The 16,634-nt window shown below is 43.6% G+C and overlaps 1 pseudogene; it reads right to left on the bottom strand.

Annotated features, from left to right (window-relative positions):
* Nucleotides 1-3,085: 3,085 nt before the first annotated feature.
* On the bottom strand, nucleotides 3,086-16,429 carry LOC119977234 (annotated as a pseudogene).
* Between the last annotated feature and the right edge of the window lie 205 nt (nucleotides 16,430-16,634).

A 16,634-nucleotide genomic window follows, 5' to 3' on the forward strand; every position in this document is an offset into this window, starting at 1 on the left:
CCCTCCCTTCCCTCACTGTTGCCCTCCTCTTTACTCACACTCTACCCTCCCTTCCCTCACTGTTGCCCTCTTATGCTTTTGTGCTTTCAGACATTCAAGGACTGAGGACTGTACAGCTTCCAAAAAATCATAAAGAGGAGGGAGAACAACCCCTCAACAGTGAAAATGATGCAGTCACTTCACCTTGTATTCATAACCATGAGTTCAGATATTGGGATCCGCTCATATTGAATCAAGAGGCAGGAGTTGGCTGCAGCCACACCAGGGAGATCGGACAGTTCTTTTGTATACTCATCAGATGGTGAAATCTGCTGAAAATAAGGGTCTTGTGGGGAAGATGACAGATGGTGATGCACATTGAGATGCCTGCTGCATTGGCAGGACAGTCAGACAGCCTCTAGTCACTGGCTAGGAGCATGGAGGAATATGGATCAGTAAATCGGCAAGGCATTACAGAGATTGGAGCTCATCCTTTCCACTCCAAGGTAGCAGCACCAGCCCTTTCATTGCAGCACAAAGCAATGTCTCTAGTTTTCTCTCAGTGCTACAATGGAAGCTGAAATGGAGGTCATGTGATCCATGCCTGCTGCCATGTAGACTCTGACACCTGCATCATGGGTGCAGGTGGTGGTGCACAAAGGGGCATGGAGGCACCCACAGTCCAGCAATACACGCTCCAGCAGATTATGGGGAATGCTGAGGTCCTTGCCCTGGGATTGGCAATAGCTCCGTGCTGTACAAACCTGCTGTCCTCTCTCAGGATTGCAGCATTTATGCTCACACCAATACAACTTTGCCAATTCCATTGCTGTTATATCTGAGCCAGCCATTCAAGACTGCTACAGTCCACTGCCAAGATAATGCAATACGAAGCCAAGTCCTCAAGACCCAGCGAATGTCCTGCAAGGCCATCTGCAGTCTCCTCCAGTGAACATTGCAACAATCCATCAGTCATCCTCGAACTACCAGGATTCCAGTGCATATACAAGCATCAGGCCAGGCAAGAACACCAGCAAGACAGGCATTAAGGAATGAACAAGTGCCATTACTCAATGTTGCTGGATAGAGTTGCTGCGTGAAGGCATTTGTTGCTGACCTTCATTCAGCGATGTTGACCAAGGGGTCTCACGATGAGAGAACTGAGTGACAGGGTTTCCACTATCTCAATATATAGACTATGTGAAACATGCAGAGGATCCTACACGTCAATGAAAGATGTGCTGAAATGTGATAAGGTGCTTTGAAATTTGTTGCTCCCTGACTTCTGCATGAAATAAAATCAGATCAACAGTCAGCATGCAAAAGCACACCTCCTGCTCCCATGGATAACCATTTCTCATACAATGAGGGATATAGGTCTCTACACGAGTTTTATTGTGCACGTGAAAAGGCTCTGCAAAATGCTTCAACTCATGTAATATGTATCGTTTTTGCCGCTTGAGCCATGCACAATTTCAACACCAAGATGTGCACATGGACACTCCCAAGGAGGTGACCCAGCTGCTTTCCAGACAGAACCACATGGAAGAGTTACCATCAAAACCTTGACTCAGAGACCTCTTGAAAGGGGAAATAGGGCCACCCCAGCACTTCTGACTCGAACATTTCATGGCAAGTATCCCAGACAGCCATTTCTGAACCTTGCCTCACCCGGGGACACGCAAAGAAATAGAATCATAGAATTTACAGTGCAGGAGGCCATTCAGCCCATCAAGTCTGACCCTTTGGAAAGGGCTCCCTACCTAAACCCACACCTCCACCCTATCCCCATAACCCAGTAACCCCACCCAACTTTTTTGGAACACTGAGGGCAATTTAGCATGGTCTATCCACCTAACCTGCTCCTAGTTCTTATGTTCTTATGTCATGAAAACCTTGACTCAGAGGCCGCCTGCAGGGAGAATCAGGAGCATTTCAGCACTGCTTCATTCTCAATTACAATCTACCTTTTGAGGGCAGAGCCTTAAAGCCTCCATTCAGCACCACAAAATAAAGGAAGAGTCCTGAACTCACCACCCACCCTAGAACATGACAACACATCAGCCCACTTTGCCCATCCTTAGTCATGTCAATAATTATCATCTATTTTTCTAAGTCAACAATGAATAGGTACAACCACAGGATCAGTTATTTCCTCAAGGATTAGGCTCAAATGACAAAATTGCACATAGCTTCCGAGACCTGGTTCAGATTATTTGGTTAATAATAAGAAATGGTACCTCTAAGCCTCTGCTTCCACCTGTGGACGTCAAAAAATGGTCACAGATGGTTTTCTCTGGCAATGAGTGGGAATAAGCCTGTCTGCTTAAAGCTAACACAAAGATCTATACACCAGTGAGCCTGAGACCTGGGACAGGTCCTTGACACTACAAGACAATGGATGGTCTCCCTGAGACCATTGATTTACTGAGAGGGAAGTAATTTCTGCCTCCAACATTTCATGGCAAGAATCGCAGACAACCTTTTGTCAACCTTGTCTCACCCGGGAAATAGCATATCAGGTATTCAATGCATAAGGCACTTGACTTCAAGGGAATAATCAGCTCTGTTACAGTCAATGGAACTGAATAGCAGACACTGTGGATGATCTGATACTGTCCATACTGCTCGTCTTTTACCATCACTTCTACATCGAACATCGCCCTCCATGCCATTGTAAGGAACGTTCTTACACAGCTTAATAAAGCGCGCAAAGTACATAGAATCAGTAAGCAAATTAAATTTTGTATCATTTATTTTGTTTTCAACATAGTACATGAAAAATGATGGATATTTCCTATTTCCCAACATTTCATTTACTCATAACACTGTATTTTACCCAAGTTAAGAACAGCATAAATATTGATCATATAAATAAATTAGATTTTGCAGCATAAATATGAAATATATAAATAATAAAAACAATAAAACAAAGTATGCAAACAGAAATGCAATAAATAGGTGAAAAATAATAGAATTATCTTAAATTATATCCTGTAGTTCATTTGTTTACAAAAATTATAATAGATTTTCAATACAATATTATTTAGAACCACCAAAATAAGCTATTCTGAGAGGTATGTTACATATAATCTGTTTAACATTGTTCATCGGTTGGTCAACTACCAATTTCATAAGGCATGTATCTAACAGTCCACCCACTGGTTGATTCTCCCAATCTGATGAACTCGCCGCTCATTGATGTTGTACAGGAATTGAGTTGGTCCATGGAAGAAGTAGATATATCCTACAAAACAGAACAGAAATTTAACCCTCAAACAGGGATCCACAAACTGCTTCACCCAATACAAAGAGGAGAAAAAAAGCAAAATATACTTATTATTGTTACATTTTTGAAGGACCATTCTATAATCTTTTCGTTTCCAATTGTTGAGAGGCGGATGTCATAGAACATATAACATACAGAAGGAGGCCATTCGGCCCATCGAGTCTGCACCAACCCATCTAAGCCCTCACTTGCACCCTATCCCCATAACCCAACAACCCCTCCTAACCTTTTTTTTGGTCACTAAGGGCAATTTAGCATGGCCAATCCACCTAACCTGCATATCTTTGGACTGTGGGAGGAAACTGGAGCACCCGGAGGAAACCCACGCAGACACGGGGAGAACGTGCAGACTCCGAGTGACCCAGCGGGGAATTGAACCTGGGACCCTGGTGCTGTGAAGCCACAGTGCTAACTACTTGTGGTAGCGTGCTGCCCAAATCCATGTTGTGAATTTCAAAGTCACAAAGAAAATTGAAATTAAGAAATGTCGCTGATGGCCCTAATTTAAGAAATTAGTGAGGGAATAGAACTGAGTAAGGTCTCTCTAGGATTAGCCTTAGGAACAGTAATATATCAAATCTGGATCTAAACTTGGATTCAAATACTCAGTAAAAACTGAAGGAATTTGGAGCTGATACCAAGCTAGTGAAATCAGCAGAGATAGCAAAGGAACAACAAATAACTCTGACAAAATATCACAGTTAACAGAACAATGACAGACAAAATGCAATTACATAGGTCACAATCAGCAAAGTTTAAAAAAAAAATTTAGAGTACCCAGTTCTTTTTATTCCAATTAAGGGGCAATTTAGCGTGGCCAATCCACCTACCAGGCACATCCTCGTTGTAGGGGTGAGACCCACGCAGACACGGGGAGAATATGCAAACTCCACATGGACTGAGACCTTGGACCAGGGTCGAACCCAGATCCACAGCACCATGAGGCAGCAGTGCCAACCACTGTGCCACTTTGCTGCCCTTGCAATCGCAAAGTTAACACAATGTTGAACTATATAGTCCAAACAACTGAGTACAAATTAGACAAAGTCACAATCAAATTGATTAAGCAGATTGAGTATTTTGTTCAGTTCTGATAACTGAAACATGGAGGAGATATTCAAACACTTGGGGCAGTGAAGAAGAATCACAGGCCTGATATCTGAGGCGGGATTTTCCATTCACCGACGCCGATTTCGTAATCGGCAATCAGGCGGAGATACATTTTTACAGTGGAATCAGGAGTGACGCCTGTTTTCGCATGTTCCACCCTCTCCAAAACAGCGTCATCGTCACTGTTGGGATGGCCTCACAACATCACCTGAAGGCTCTCGCCCAATGCTCCAATGGGCCGGATTCCCGACCGTGTGGGGAACATATGTCCAGCGCCGCCAAAGTCGGGCAGGAGCCGGCTGCTGGCCAGCGGGGGACGGGGGGGGGGGGCTTCGGCGAGGGCTGGGGGTACTGGTGGGGGGTGGCCAATGGGCAGCCAGGGGGGCACCATCTGGATGGTCGGGTCCGCACACGGTCGGCGTCATATCGTACGACGCAACCGCTGAAGGTCATTGCCGTACTCATGCGTGGCCACAGACCCGACAATTCTCTGGCCGCTATTGTCATGGAGGCTGGGCGGTTATGTGGTATGACTGCTAGCCCATCACCAGTCGCAGCATTTGGGCTGGGGCGATCTTTTTGACGTCAAGCGCCACGGATCCTCCGGACATAGCCTGAAAATCGGAGAATCTAGCCTCCGGTATCTAGTTGGAATCCGGACAAAAGCAGCGGCTCTAAGCCTCAAAAGGAAGTGGCTAAGAAATGATCATAAAGAGGGTTCAGGAGAGAAGGCAGTGTTAATATGGAACATTGCTTCAAAATACTTCTTGAGATTGGACGAAAAGGATAAATGTTCCAACTGACAATAGGGGTATTTAGGGTTGATATCAAGAAGCTCGTACAGAGAATATCTGTGATGGACAGAAGGGGGCAGCAGCAGAGGCAGAAACACTGAAATTGTTTAAGAAACAATTGGATTCTGTATGATAAAAAGGAGATGGGGGAATGAGTCGGGCAGTGGAGACCATTAGGACCTCTCTGGATTGCTGAGAATAAATGGAACAAATGGTTTTCTTCACCAAAGTTTCATGTTCTCAGAAAGAAGGTATTGTGTTGGCCTTTTTTATCAGCACTGAATTGTGGATAAATTTGAACTCATGAACCTGTATTGAAGAGACAATGACTATTTTAATGAATGGATACAATCCTCAAAACACTGAACAAAAACTTTCTAAAATGAAGCTAGCTAATTCTAATTATTTGTCCCCAACCATCTTCTTCATTTTTTCCCAAGAGGGGCCATATTGTTGGAGAGGACAGTGTGAAACAGACTGGTAAGCTCGAGGAGATACTTGTTAGGAAGGAAGATGTGTTGGGCATTTTGAAAAACTTGAGGATAGACAAGTCCCCCGGGCCTGACGGGATATATCCAAGGATTCTATGGGAAGCAAGAAATGAAATTGCAGAGCCATTGGCAATGATCTTTTCATCCTCACTGTCAACAGGGGTGGTACCAGAGGATTGGAGAGTGGCGAATGTCGTGCCCCTGTTCAAAAAAGGGAATAGGGATAACCCTGGGAATTACAGGCCAGTTAGTCTTACTTCGGTGGTAGGCAAAGTAATGGAAAGGGTACTGAGGGAAAGGATTTCTGGGCATCTGGAAAGATACTGCTTGATTAGGGATAGTCAGCACGGATTTGTGAGGGGTAGATCTTGCCTTACAAGTCTTATTGACTTTTTTGAGGAGGTGACCAAGCATGTGGATGAAGGTAAAGCAGTGGATGTAGTGTACATGGATTTTAGTAAGGCATTTGATAAGGTTTCCCATGGTAGGCTTATGCAGAAAGTAAGGAGGCATAGGATAGTGGGAAATTTGGCCAGTTGGATAACAAACTGGCTAACCGATAGAAGTCAGAGAATGGTGGCAGATGGCAAATATTCAGCCTGGAGCCCAGTTACCAGTGGCGTACCGCAGGGATCAGTTCTGGGTCCTCTGCTGTTTGTGATTTTCATTAACGACTTGGATGAGGGAGTTGAAGGGTGGGTCAGTAAATTTGCAGATGATACGAAGATTGGTGGAGTTGTGGATAGTGAGGAGAGCTGTTGTCGGCTGCAAAGAGACATACATAGGATGCAGAGCTGGGCTGAGAAGTGGCAGATGGAGTTTAACCCTGACAAGTGTGAGGTTGTCCATTTTGGAAGGACAAATATGAATGTGGAATACAGGGTTAACGGTAGGGTTCTTGGCAATGTAGGGGAGCAGAGAGATCTTGGGGTCTATGTTCATAGATCTTTGAAAGTTGCCACTCAAGTGGATAGAGCTGTGAAGAAGGTCTATGGTGTGCTAGCGTTCATTAGCGTAGGGATTGAATTTAAGAGCTGTGAGGTAATGATGCAGCTGTACAAAACCTTGGTAAGGCCACATTTGGAGTACTGTGTGCTGTTCTGGTCACCTCATTTTAGGAAGGATGTGGAAGCTTTGGAAAAGGTGCAAAGGAGATTTACCAGGATGTTGCCTGGAATGGAGAATAGGTCTTACGAGGAAAGTATGAGGGTACTCGGCCTTTACTCATTAGAACGGAAAAGGATGAGGGGCGACTTGATAGAGGTTTGTACGATGATCAGGGGAATAGATAGAGTAGACAGTCAGAGACTTTTTCCCCGGGTGGAACAAACCATTACAAGGGGACATAAATTTAAGGTAAATGGTGGAAGATATAGGGGGTATGTCAGAGGTTGGTTCTTTACCCAGAGAGTAGTGGGGGCATGGAATGCACTGCCTGTGGAAGCAGTTGAGTCGGAAACAGGAGGGACGTTCAAGCGGCTATTGGATAGGCGACATGGATTATGATAGAATAATGGACTGTAGATTAATTTGTCCTTAAGGGCAGCACGGTAGCATTGTGGATAGCACAATTGCTTCACAGCTCCAGGGTCCCAGGTTCGATTTCGACTTGGGTCACTGTCTGTGTGGAGTCTGCACATCCTCCCCGTGTGTGCGTGGGTTTCTTCCGGGTGCTCCGGTTTCCTCCCACAGTCCAAAGATGTGCAGGTTGGGTTCAGTGGATTAGCCATGATAAATTGCCCTGAGTGTCCAAAATTCTATGATCTATGATTAACCTAGGACAAAAGTTCGGCACAACATCGTGGGCCAAAGGGCCTGTTCTGTGCTGTATTTCTCTATGTTCTATGTTCTATGTTCTACCATAGAAGTAGGATCATTGTCACCAGGAATTTTTGCAGGGATGCTCCTGATGCCCCACCATAATATCTGCAATAGATCTGTAGAAAACCCAATGAAAAGACATCAATAGCACTTGCATCATTTCTCGACAAACTCCCATCAACACTACTCCGAATGGCAGGAGACGAGGAACTGCTGCAGAAAATCTACCCTTATATTCAATCAAAGAACGAGGAACAAAATAAACAGCTCCAGTCCAGAGTTCATGTACACGGATCAAGTAAAAATCTCTCATATTTCTGAACGTCATAACATTATCACAAAAAAAAATCAAATGCCTGTAGTATTTGCATCGCCTCTGCTAGACATGGGGCCCTATCTTTGGCAACAGACAGAAGACCAGTTCAGATCCACTACCTAACCATAAACACACATACACACATCCAGGCATTAGTAAATAACAATTAGAAACAGGACGAATGAGTGATTTTATTGTTCCTGAACCAGAGACATTCACTATAACTATGCTGACCCAAGCTAAGATCTCTTAATTGACCAGGGATCAAATCTGGAGTTGATGGTTGGCATGGCTCCGATATTGAATGGGTTAACTCTCCGAGAACAAGGGCAGCATGGGGCACAGTGGTTAGCATTGCTGCCTAAGACACTGAGGGCCCAGGTTTGAATCCCGGCTCTGGGTCACTGTCCGTGTGGAGTTTGCACATTCTCCCCGTGGCTGCGTGGGCTTCACCCCCACAACCCAAAGATGTGCAGGTTAGGTGGATTGGCCACGTTAAATTGCCCCTTTATCGGAAAAAATAATTGGGTAATCTAAATTTGTAAAAGAAAAATCTCCGAGAACTAAGAAGTTCTGTATAGTATTAACCAAACAAAAATATTGGCCGGGATTCTCCCTTACCCGGCGGGGCGGGGGGTTCTGGCAGGATGGAATGGCGTGAACCACTCCGGCGCGGGCCGCCCCAATGGTGCGGAATTCTCCGCACCTTTAGGGGCCAAGCCCTAACCTTGAGGGGCTAGGCCCATGCTGGAGTGGTTGGCGCCCCGTCAGCCGGCGGGAACGGCCGTTGGCGCCACGCCAGCCAGGGCTGAAGGGTCTTCGCCGGCAGGCGGAAGACCGCGCATGCGCCGGAGTGTCAGCGGCTGCTGATGTCATCCCTGCGCATGCGCAGGGGAGGGGGTCACTTCCGTGTCCGCCATTGAGAAGACTATGGCGAACGGGGAAGGAAAAGAGTGCCCCCACGGCACAGGTCCGTCCGCTGAACGGTGGTCCCCGAACGCGGGCCAGGCCACCGTGGGGGCATCCCCGGGGCCAGATCGCCCCGTGCCCCCCCCCCCCCCCCCAAGGACCCCAGAGCCTGCCCGTGCCGCCTGGCCCCGCCGGTAAGGTAGGTGGTTTGATTCATGCCGGCGAGGCCGACATGACAGCGGCGGGACTTCGGCCCATCGTGGGCCAGAGAATCGCCGGGGGGGTGGCCCGCCGATAGGTGCGGCGCAATTCCTGCCCCCGCCGAATCTCTGGTGCCGGAGACTTCGGGACGCGGCAGGAGCGGGATTCGCGTTAGCCCCCGGTGATTCTCCGACCAGGCTGGGGGGTTGGAGAATCCCGCCCATTAAGTTCACTTCTTCATTGCAAAGTCAGTAAAATATTATCGTCACACTGAAATGAGCACATTAATATTTCGACTATCTCAATACTTCAATGAATATTTGCTTTCATATTACCATGCTGTTCAAATGCTGCATCGACTCTTTCAGGGATTCCTGGCCAGTCGTCTGTTATGAGGCGTGGGTAACCTTCATCCATGGCTCGTTTGGTTTCATCAAAACTGGAAGGAGAAACACATAATTTATGTAAACAATGAGACTGTGATGAAAAACTATTGCCATTAATATTTATCTTAGGAATGAACCATTACCTCCAATACTCGTCTCCTGCAAAGAATAATGTCTTTGATGTTGTCCTAATATGAACAGCTGCATCTATTTTCCTGACGGATTTTGGAATACCGAATCGACGGATGTTCTTTGGATAACCTGGCATGACATCATAGCCATTGATGGCCCAGTATTTGTTTCCTATAGGATTACACAAATGATGTTGTTATCATCTCCGTATTAATAAATGTGTTTTTGCTGAACCTCAATGTCGCCCCTTGTGGGCACCATTTCTGGACTAAGATGCTGGACAACCATCCTAGTTCCAATCCTCTCCTGATCCTGCACTCACACTGATTACTTTTTGCAAGCCTCACACTTCTAGAGTCATTATTCCCCCTCCCATGTTGGCTCTGTCTGATTAACCTCAGCCCTTTGCACACAGCATTACACTTCACTACAGGAACAATCCAAAAGAAGGAGTTGTTTTCAACTTCAATCCTAAAAACATAGGTTCTGAAATGTGAACTGAACTCAAGTTCCAGAAAGCTCAGCCCCTCATCATGGTAGCATCCTTGTTTGCAGCACTGAATAATCACAGGATTCTAGTCCTCTCGTTCTTAACGCAAAGAAAAGTAACAGTAGGCAATCAACCTTTTATAACAACAAGGAATCGCTGCTTCACATTTCATACGCAGCGTCATCTTTGCAGGAATCTTTGGCGCAGAATGAGTTAAGTAGAAGTCAGTTGAGCCTACAGATGCATTGTGGATGTCTCCTCCAGAAAAAACGCTATAACAAGGAGTTGTTAGGAGATATTAAAACTAATCACTGGCAATATACTTGGTTATTCCCAACACAATAATGGGGGTACAGTGCTTCCTAGGAAAACTTATTCTAGGTCCATCATATGTCTTAAAAATGTTCCCTGGACAATAAAGAAGCAAAATGATGTTTTCCAGGGCTGTGCAAATCCTAGTCAGAAATTACAGCAATAATTAGTCTTTATTAGTTGTAAAGTACTTTGGGACATTCTGTGATCATGAAAGGTGTGTTATAAATTCAAACTCTTGGTAAACGCTATTACTCTATAACCAGTCACTAGGGTGGCACGGTGGGCCGATGGTTAGCACTACTGCCTCATGGCAGTGAGGACCTGGGTTCGATCCTGGCCCTGTCACTGTCAGTGTGGAGTTTGCACATTCTCCCCGTGTCTGCATGGGTCTCACCTCCACAACCCCCCAAAAAAAGATGTGCAGGGTAGGTGAATTGGCCATGCTAAATTGCACCTTAATTGGAAAAAGAATAGTATACTCTAAATTTGTAAAAATAAAATAGTCAAAATTAGAGCCAGGTTCGACTGGTTTTCATTGTTTCATCCAATGAAACACTTTGATTTAAATAATCAACACTTTCAGAAATCTGGGTAAATCCAGAACCTGACATATGGAGAATTGTGGACCTATAATTCAAAGAAAAATACAGGATTGTTTACCAAAAATGTATCAAACTATTTTGGCTAAAACATTCCGAAAGCTAATTAAAAATACATTTAATGAAATTTTCACGGTTGTTCAACACAGTTCATACCTGTCTTTGAAAAGAAACATCTCTCCGCGAAGACTAGCAACTGCATCAAAGGACAAATTTGGATCACATTTCTCTGGTGTCCTTGGTGGTGATGGTCCAGGGGGGGAAATACTTTGTGATCGACCTTATATAAAGTAACAAGACATATTAAAAAATGTCGAATACAATGTTCAAGGCAATGTTAACACTGAAGTAGATTAACACGAGGGTCCAATTCGCATTAAAGTTATCCGATTTTTAATATTTCAATGATTGGTTAAGCTGACAAAATAGAAGACTAGATGGGAATTTATCCTGGAGGGAGTGACCAGGATCCTCAAGAGACAGGAAGAAATAAAGTTGGTTTATTTTTAAAGAGTTTGTGGGCTTGTTCCAGTGCCTCTAGAGCGAGAAAATAGCAATTCCAGAAAACAGCGTAAACGTAATTTATGCCATTAGTTTGGGATTTCCACGGCTCTTCCATGAAAGTTATGGCAGACGATTGGAATAAACATCACAGAAATTCACCCTACTGTTCTATCAAAGAAGGAGACAGAGAAATGTGATGCTCACGCTACTGAAGTAGTGCACATTGGAACACAACATGAGTAACGCACATGCTTATTTAATTGGTGAGCAATAATTAACGGTAATATTGTTAATAACCTGAGTCTGTTGTTTGATTTGCTGTTCAATGTACCAGATCAATCAATCAATTATATAAAATGCTGCTAACAGTGTTAAACCAGTGAAGTATTTTTGTTTATTGTGTCCAACTTTTGTTTTCTGGACTCTTGGTGAACATTCCAACCCTGGGAGCAATTCAAAGAGCAGAACATTGACCACTCAGAGACTCAGTTATACGGGTAGCCCGAAGTAACGGACAAAGAAAATGATTGAGAAGGAAGCACAGGGCAGACTAAACATCAAACAAAATATCAATGTGGATCAATACTTCCACATCATCCGTAACAACAAGATAAATGAGTACACTTCATGGAAGCTGAGCCTTCGATTATCTTCCTTTTTATGAATAGAATAAACTTGATTTATGCCCTTTGCATCTGCTCAACAGTCAGGTTTGGTTTGATGTCAGGAAATATTTATTTATAGAAAGAGCCTTGACATATGAAACAGATTTATGAGTTAAATACATGGTTCTACAATGAAGAAAACTGCGGATTATTATTCCCGTTTTTAATTTCAGCAGGATGGGGACAAGTATTGAAAAATTGCTTTAACATTTTATTTTACAGCGATAATTATGAAAATATTTCAATATTTTGACTCCAATCACATCACGTTACCTACATAAGTAACAGCTCTTTAATTATTGGTATGGTCAGTAATTGTTTAGAAAGGAATATTACAACCTACCATACAGAGCCTGGATCCATTCACATCATCCTGAGAAAGCCGGAAATACTTGTCTTATAAATGTGTAGCTGGGGAACATCAAGGCCCCAGGGTCACGAGAGTGAGCCAATCCCAGTGCATGGCCAAATTCATGAGGCAGCCACAAGAAACAGGTTATATCCTAAATAAAAACAATCACAAAGCAGCAAATTAAAAATCTGGTAAACATGCTTCAGAGGCTCATGAGGTTTCAAATTTACATGAACTAACAGCAAATATCACACTATTATTAATGGTTTGCAATCAGACTATAAACCTCAATCCTGACGTTCATGAGGAAGATTCCTGGCCATTTCATTGAATCACAGAATCCCTGGCAGTGGCAGAAGAAGGCCATTTGACCCATGCTGTCCCGCACTGACCATCTGAAAGAGCATCCTACCTAGCCCAATCCCATAACCCAATCTACGTTTTGGACACTAAGGGGCAATTTTTAGCATGCCAAGCCAACTAACCAGCACATCTTTGGACATTGTGGGAGGAAACCAAAGCACCCAGAGGAAACGCACGCAGACATGGGGAAAACATGCAAATTCCAGTCCAATGCAGGCATCTCCACGTCAAAACGCCACATAGACAGTGACCCAAAGACAGAATCAAACCTGGGTCCCTGGTGCTGTGAGGCAGCAGTGCTAACCACTGTGTCACCGTGCTGCCTGTATTTCCACAGATAGGAGTGCTTCCTACCTTTAAAACATTTTCAATACACTTCCAAATCTTAATTTTAATTTTATCAAAGATAACTGGGCAAATATTCAGAACATGACACATGTCAAAATGAAGCTTTAACAAATTATTAATGTTTCTCAGAGGCTTCCAAGGAATGTGTAATTCTTAAGTTGCATTTAGGTGGACTTCAAAATTACAATTTGCTATTTAGATATTGCAAAAATACTAATTAATATTGCTGGCTAAGAACTAAGTAAATTGTTTTCTAACTTGAAACATCCTATTGGTTTGTTCATATTTTCACCACTAATTATGAGAAGAACATTGGTCAATATTTGTACCATTTGATCCCATTGTCCAGGTTTCATCTTCATCAAAGTGAGTGTCTCCTCCAATGCCTGCTGCAGGAGGAAAAGCATGGGCCAAGATTCCATCAGCTCCGTCAAATGGATAATTGTCGCCATGTTCTGAAAATAATGGAACAAAGAACTGTCAAAGTGAATTCTGAAGCTGTGCAAACTATCAGGGTTTGTAAGGTAAATAAATACAAAGAAACATATTTTCATCCTACAGCAATGTTCCCTCCTCACAAAAGGGCATGAAGGGTAGATTCAGGCAGCCAACTATGAGAATGTACCACCCAGATGTCAGGTTGCCCTTTCTACGCTCCATTTTGGTGTGGTCATCTTTGGCATGTAGCCAGTGAGAACGAGCACCTTATGTTTAGAACACTGCAGCTCAGTGTTACTTGCTAGTTAAATGCACATGATCTGGAAACATTCTGTGGAACGTTGAACGCTTTCAGGCAGTGGAACCTGTAATGGATAAGGCTGCAATATTCTTATAGAGTGTGAAAGAGGAGTCCTGCTCCTCCTGGCTCCACAGAAATAAGTGTAAATTTATCTTTCTGTTGCCACCTCTACTGGTGAAACATTCCCAGTTATCCAGCAAAGCTGCAATGGACTCCAATTTAAAGGGACCTGTACTGCACTGTGAGAATGCAAGGAAAGGCCCTTTGAGATTAGTGATGGTCACTCACTTGTGTACACGAACCCAATTTATGCTCACAATGACTCTATCTATACCGGGGTGGCTGAAGTTATAATTTACTCACTGACACTTGTTGGCAGTTGCACTGGCAGCGGTAGCTCAGTATTACTACTTCATTTGTAACCAATCGAATAACATCGTCGCGCCCAACTGGGTGATGCAACAAGGCTATTAAATCTCGCGAGGCGCCTCTGATGAGATTTGCCATGTTCTGAATGTATCGTGTGATCTAACGAGATCTCATGAGACGTCGTGACCTGGATCTCCCCCTTGCTGGGCGAGGTCCAGATTTACATGTTTAATTGAGCAGTTTTGCCACCTTAAACATATCAGCGCCCGGTGCTCCCTAGGCTGAGGAATGAATGCCCGTGTCTGGGAGACCTCACCATGGCACCGTTTAGCACTGGTCCTGACAAATGTGGACCAGGTATAACAGCATCTCTGGGGGTATCCCAAGCCATCAGAGGCCACTGGATTGTCAGGTTCTGTGCAGGGTGATACCCTGGCAGCCCCGCTGCCACCTTGGCACCTTTGCACCACCAAACAGTGCCCCTGCCAAAGCCTCCTACTGAGACCACAGCCACCACGCCGAGTTCCCGACAAATAATAGCATGAGAGACCCACGCCATTGAGAACTCGTCCGGTCGGGGGCGAAGCATCGAGGGGAGGGCCTCAGGCAACGTCCTGAGGCCATCGATACAGCGTGCGGCATACTCCTAGAGTACACCACATTGGAGGAGATGGAGCATCGCGAAAGCAGTGCCGCCCCCGTTTTTGATGCGAACGTTGATTCTCTGGCCGATCGACGAACGCAATTTCAGCGTTGCCGACTGGAGAATTTCACCAGGATCTTACACATTTCCCTTCCATTCCTTTCACATTGTTTTTGTTGATACCTCGAGCCCCAAATGAGATCATGATATCAGCTTCTCCTTCAAAGATTCTCCTGAACTTCAAAGGTGTGACGTCACTCCAAATCTTGAAAGCTTTCCGAATGGCTGTGTCCACATCGGTGGAGGAAAGATCCAGGGTGTAGTTTGAAATTCTTTATGAAAGAAAACAGGAAGTAAGGTTTTGTGCTAAATATGATCAACTAAATCTTGCTGGGGTGGAAATCTTGTAACACATTCCCAACATCTTCAGCTCAAAAATCAATAACAATAAGAATTTTAAACATAAAATTTACATTTAACGTTTTTATAAATCTGGCAATGTTTATGTTTCATAAATATGATGAGTGAGGTTGAAGAATATAGATTGTCCTCTTCTCGGACATTGAAGCTGGTTGACATTTTATTAACAATTATAACCTCATTCATGCGTTTAGTTAACGGATAAAACATTTTGAGGTCCATTTCATGATAAATTAATGCAAAATATCAAAAACAGAGAGGCTGAACTATATGCTGTTTGTGTGAGGGGAATAGCTCAGCATAACAAATCCAATAAGCATGTTTTCAAGGTTCACAACTCACACCGTATCCCTTCATGCCCTGAACTTGCTGGGCCATTTGTGAATTATTAACAGCTTGTATCCTTAACACATCTTTACTTTTATCTTTACTTTTACAATAACATTGGATCCAATCAACTACAGAAAAGATGCAATGAAATACCGTGAAATATTTTACCTATATGTTATTTTATTCTTTTTCCATTTAATCGTTCCTGGAAAGTGATTATATTCAGCAACATCAGGGACTCCACATCGAGGTTTCTCCATAATTCCCATAGTTGCAGAATCCAGATTTCCAGTTATCTCAAGACCGAAGAATTCTTGCATTTTCTTGATCTTATTGGATAAGGAACTCTTCGATACATAGTTTCTGATCTTTGAAGCAAACCCTGCTGAACTGTCTTCGAGTTTGTAAAATCGGTTCAAGTAGATCTTCAAGAAAATAAAAGCATTAACGTTATTAATCTTGACTTTATCTGTGAAAGAAGAAAGATTAATCTGCTGAAACTCATTGAACAGTTGTCTTTTGTTCGTTACATTCCATGCAGTACCTCTGCTAATTGCCAATCCTCTTCATTTTCTCTATTTCTGAAAGCAGTGGAACAGCAGATGAAAAAGTTACAGAAAATAAAACCATCAACACTGAAAAGTAAAGGTGCTTCATCTTTCTGTTCTCAACTGAAAATTGAGAGAGAAATGTCTACCTCTGATTCTCTCCTTGCATCTTTTATAGTGTTGTCTTTCCCAAGTTATGTTAATTATAGAATGATTCAGATTTGAGTAAGAGCTAAAACCACAGCCCTGTCATTAATGGTTAAGCAAAGCTAGGAAGTCCATTAAAGGACATTCTTCTCTTCCCTCAACCAGTATTTATAGATCTACCAAGATTCATCTGATTACGATATTAACCAAGATAAGTGTTGAGTTTCTAGGAAACTGTTGGCCTTTTGCGTCGAGAATGATGACAATCTGGACTAAGTGACTGGAGTTCCGCAACACTTGGATCTTGTTTCCCGATGGGACGGAGAATTGGGCGTCGGCGGAAAATTGGGATCGATGTCAGACGCCAACCCGGT

Source organism: Scyliorhinus canicula, chromosome 14, assembly GCF_902713615.1.
Source record: "Scyliorhinus canicula chromosome 14, sScyCan1.1, whole genome shotgun sequence".
Classification (NCBI taxonomy): Eukaryota; Metazoa; Chordata; class Chondrichthyes; order Carcharhiniformes; family Scyliorhinidae; genus Scyliorhinus; species Scyliorhinus canicula.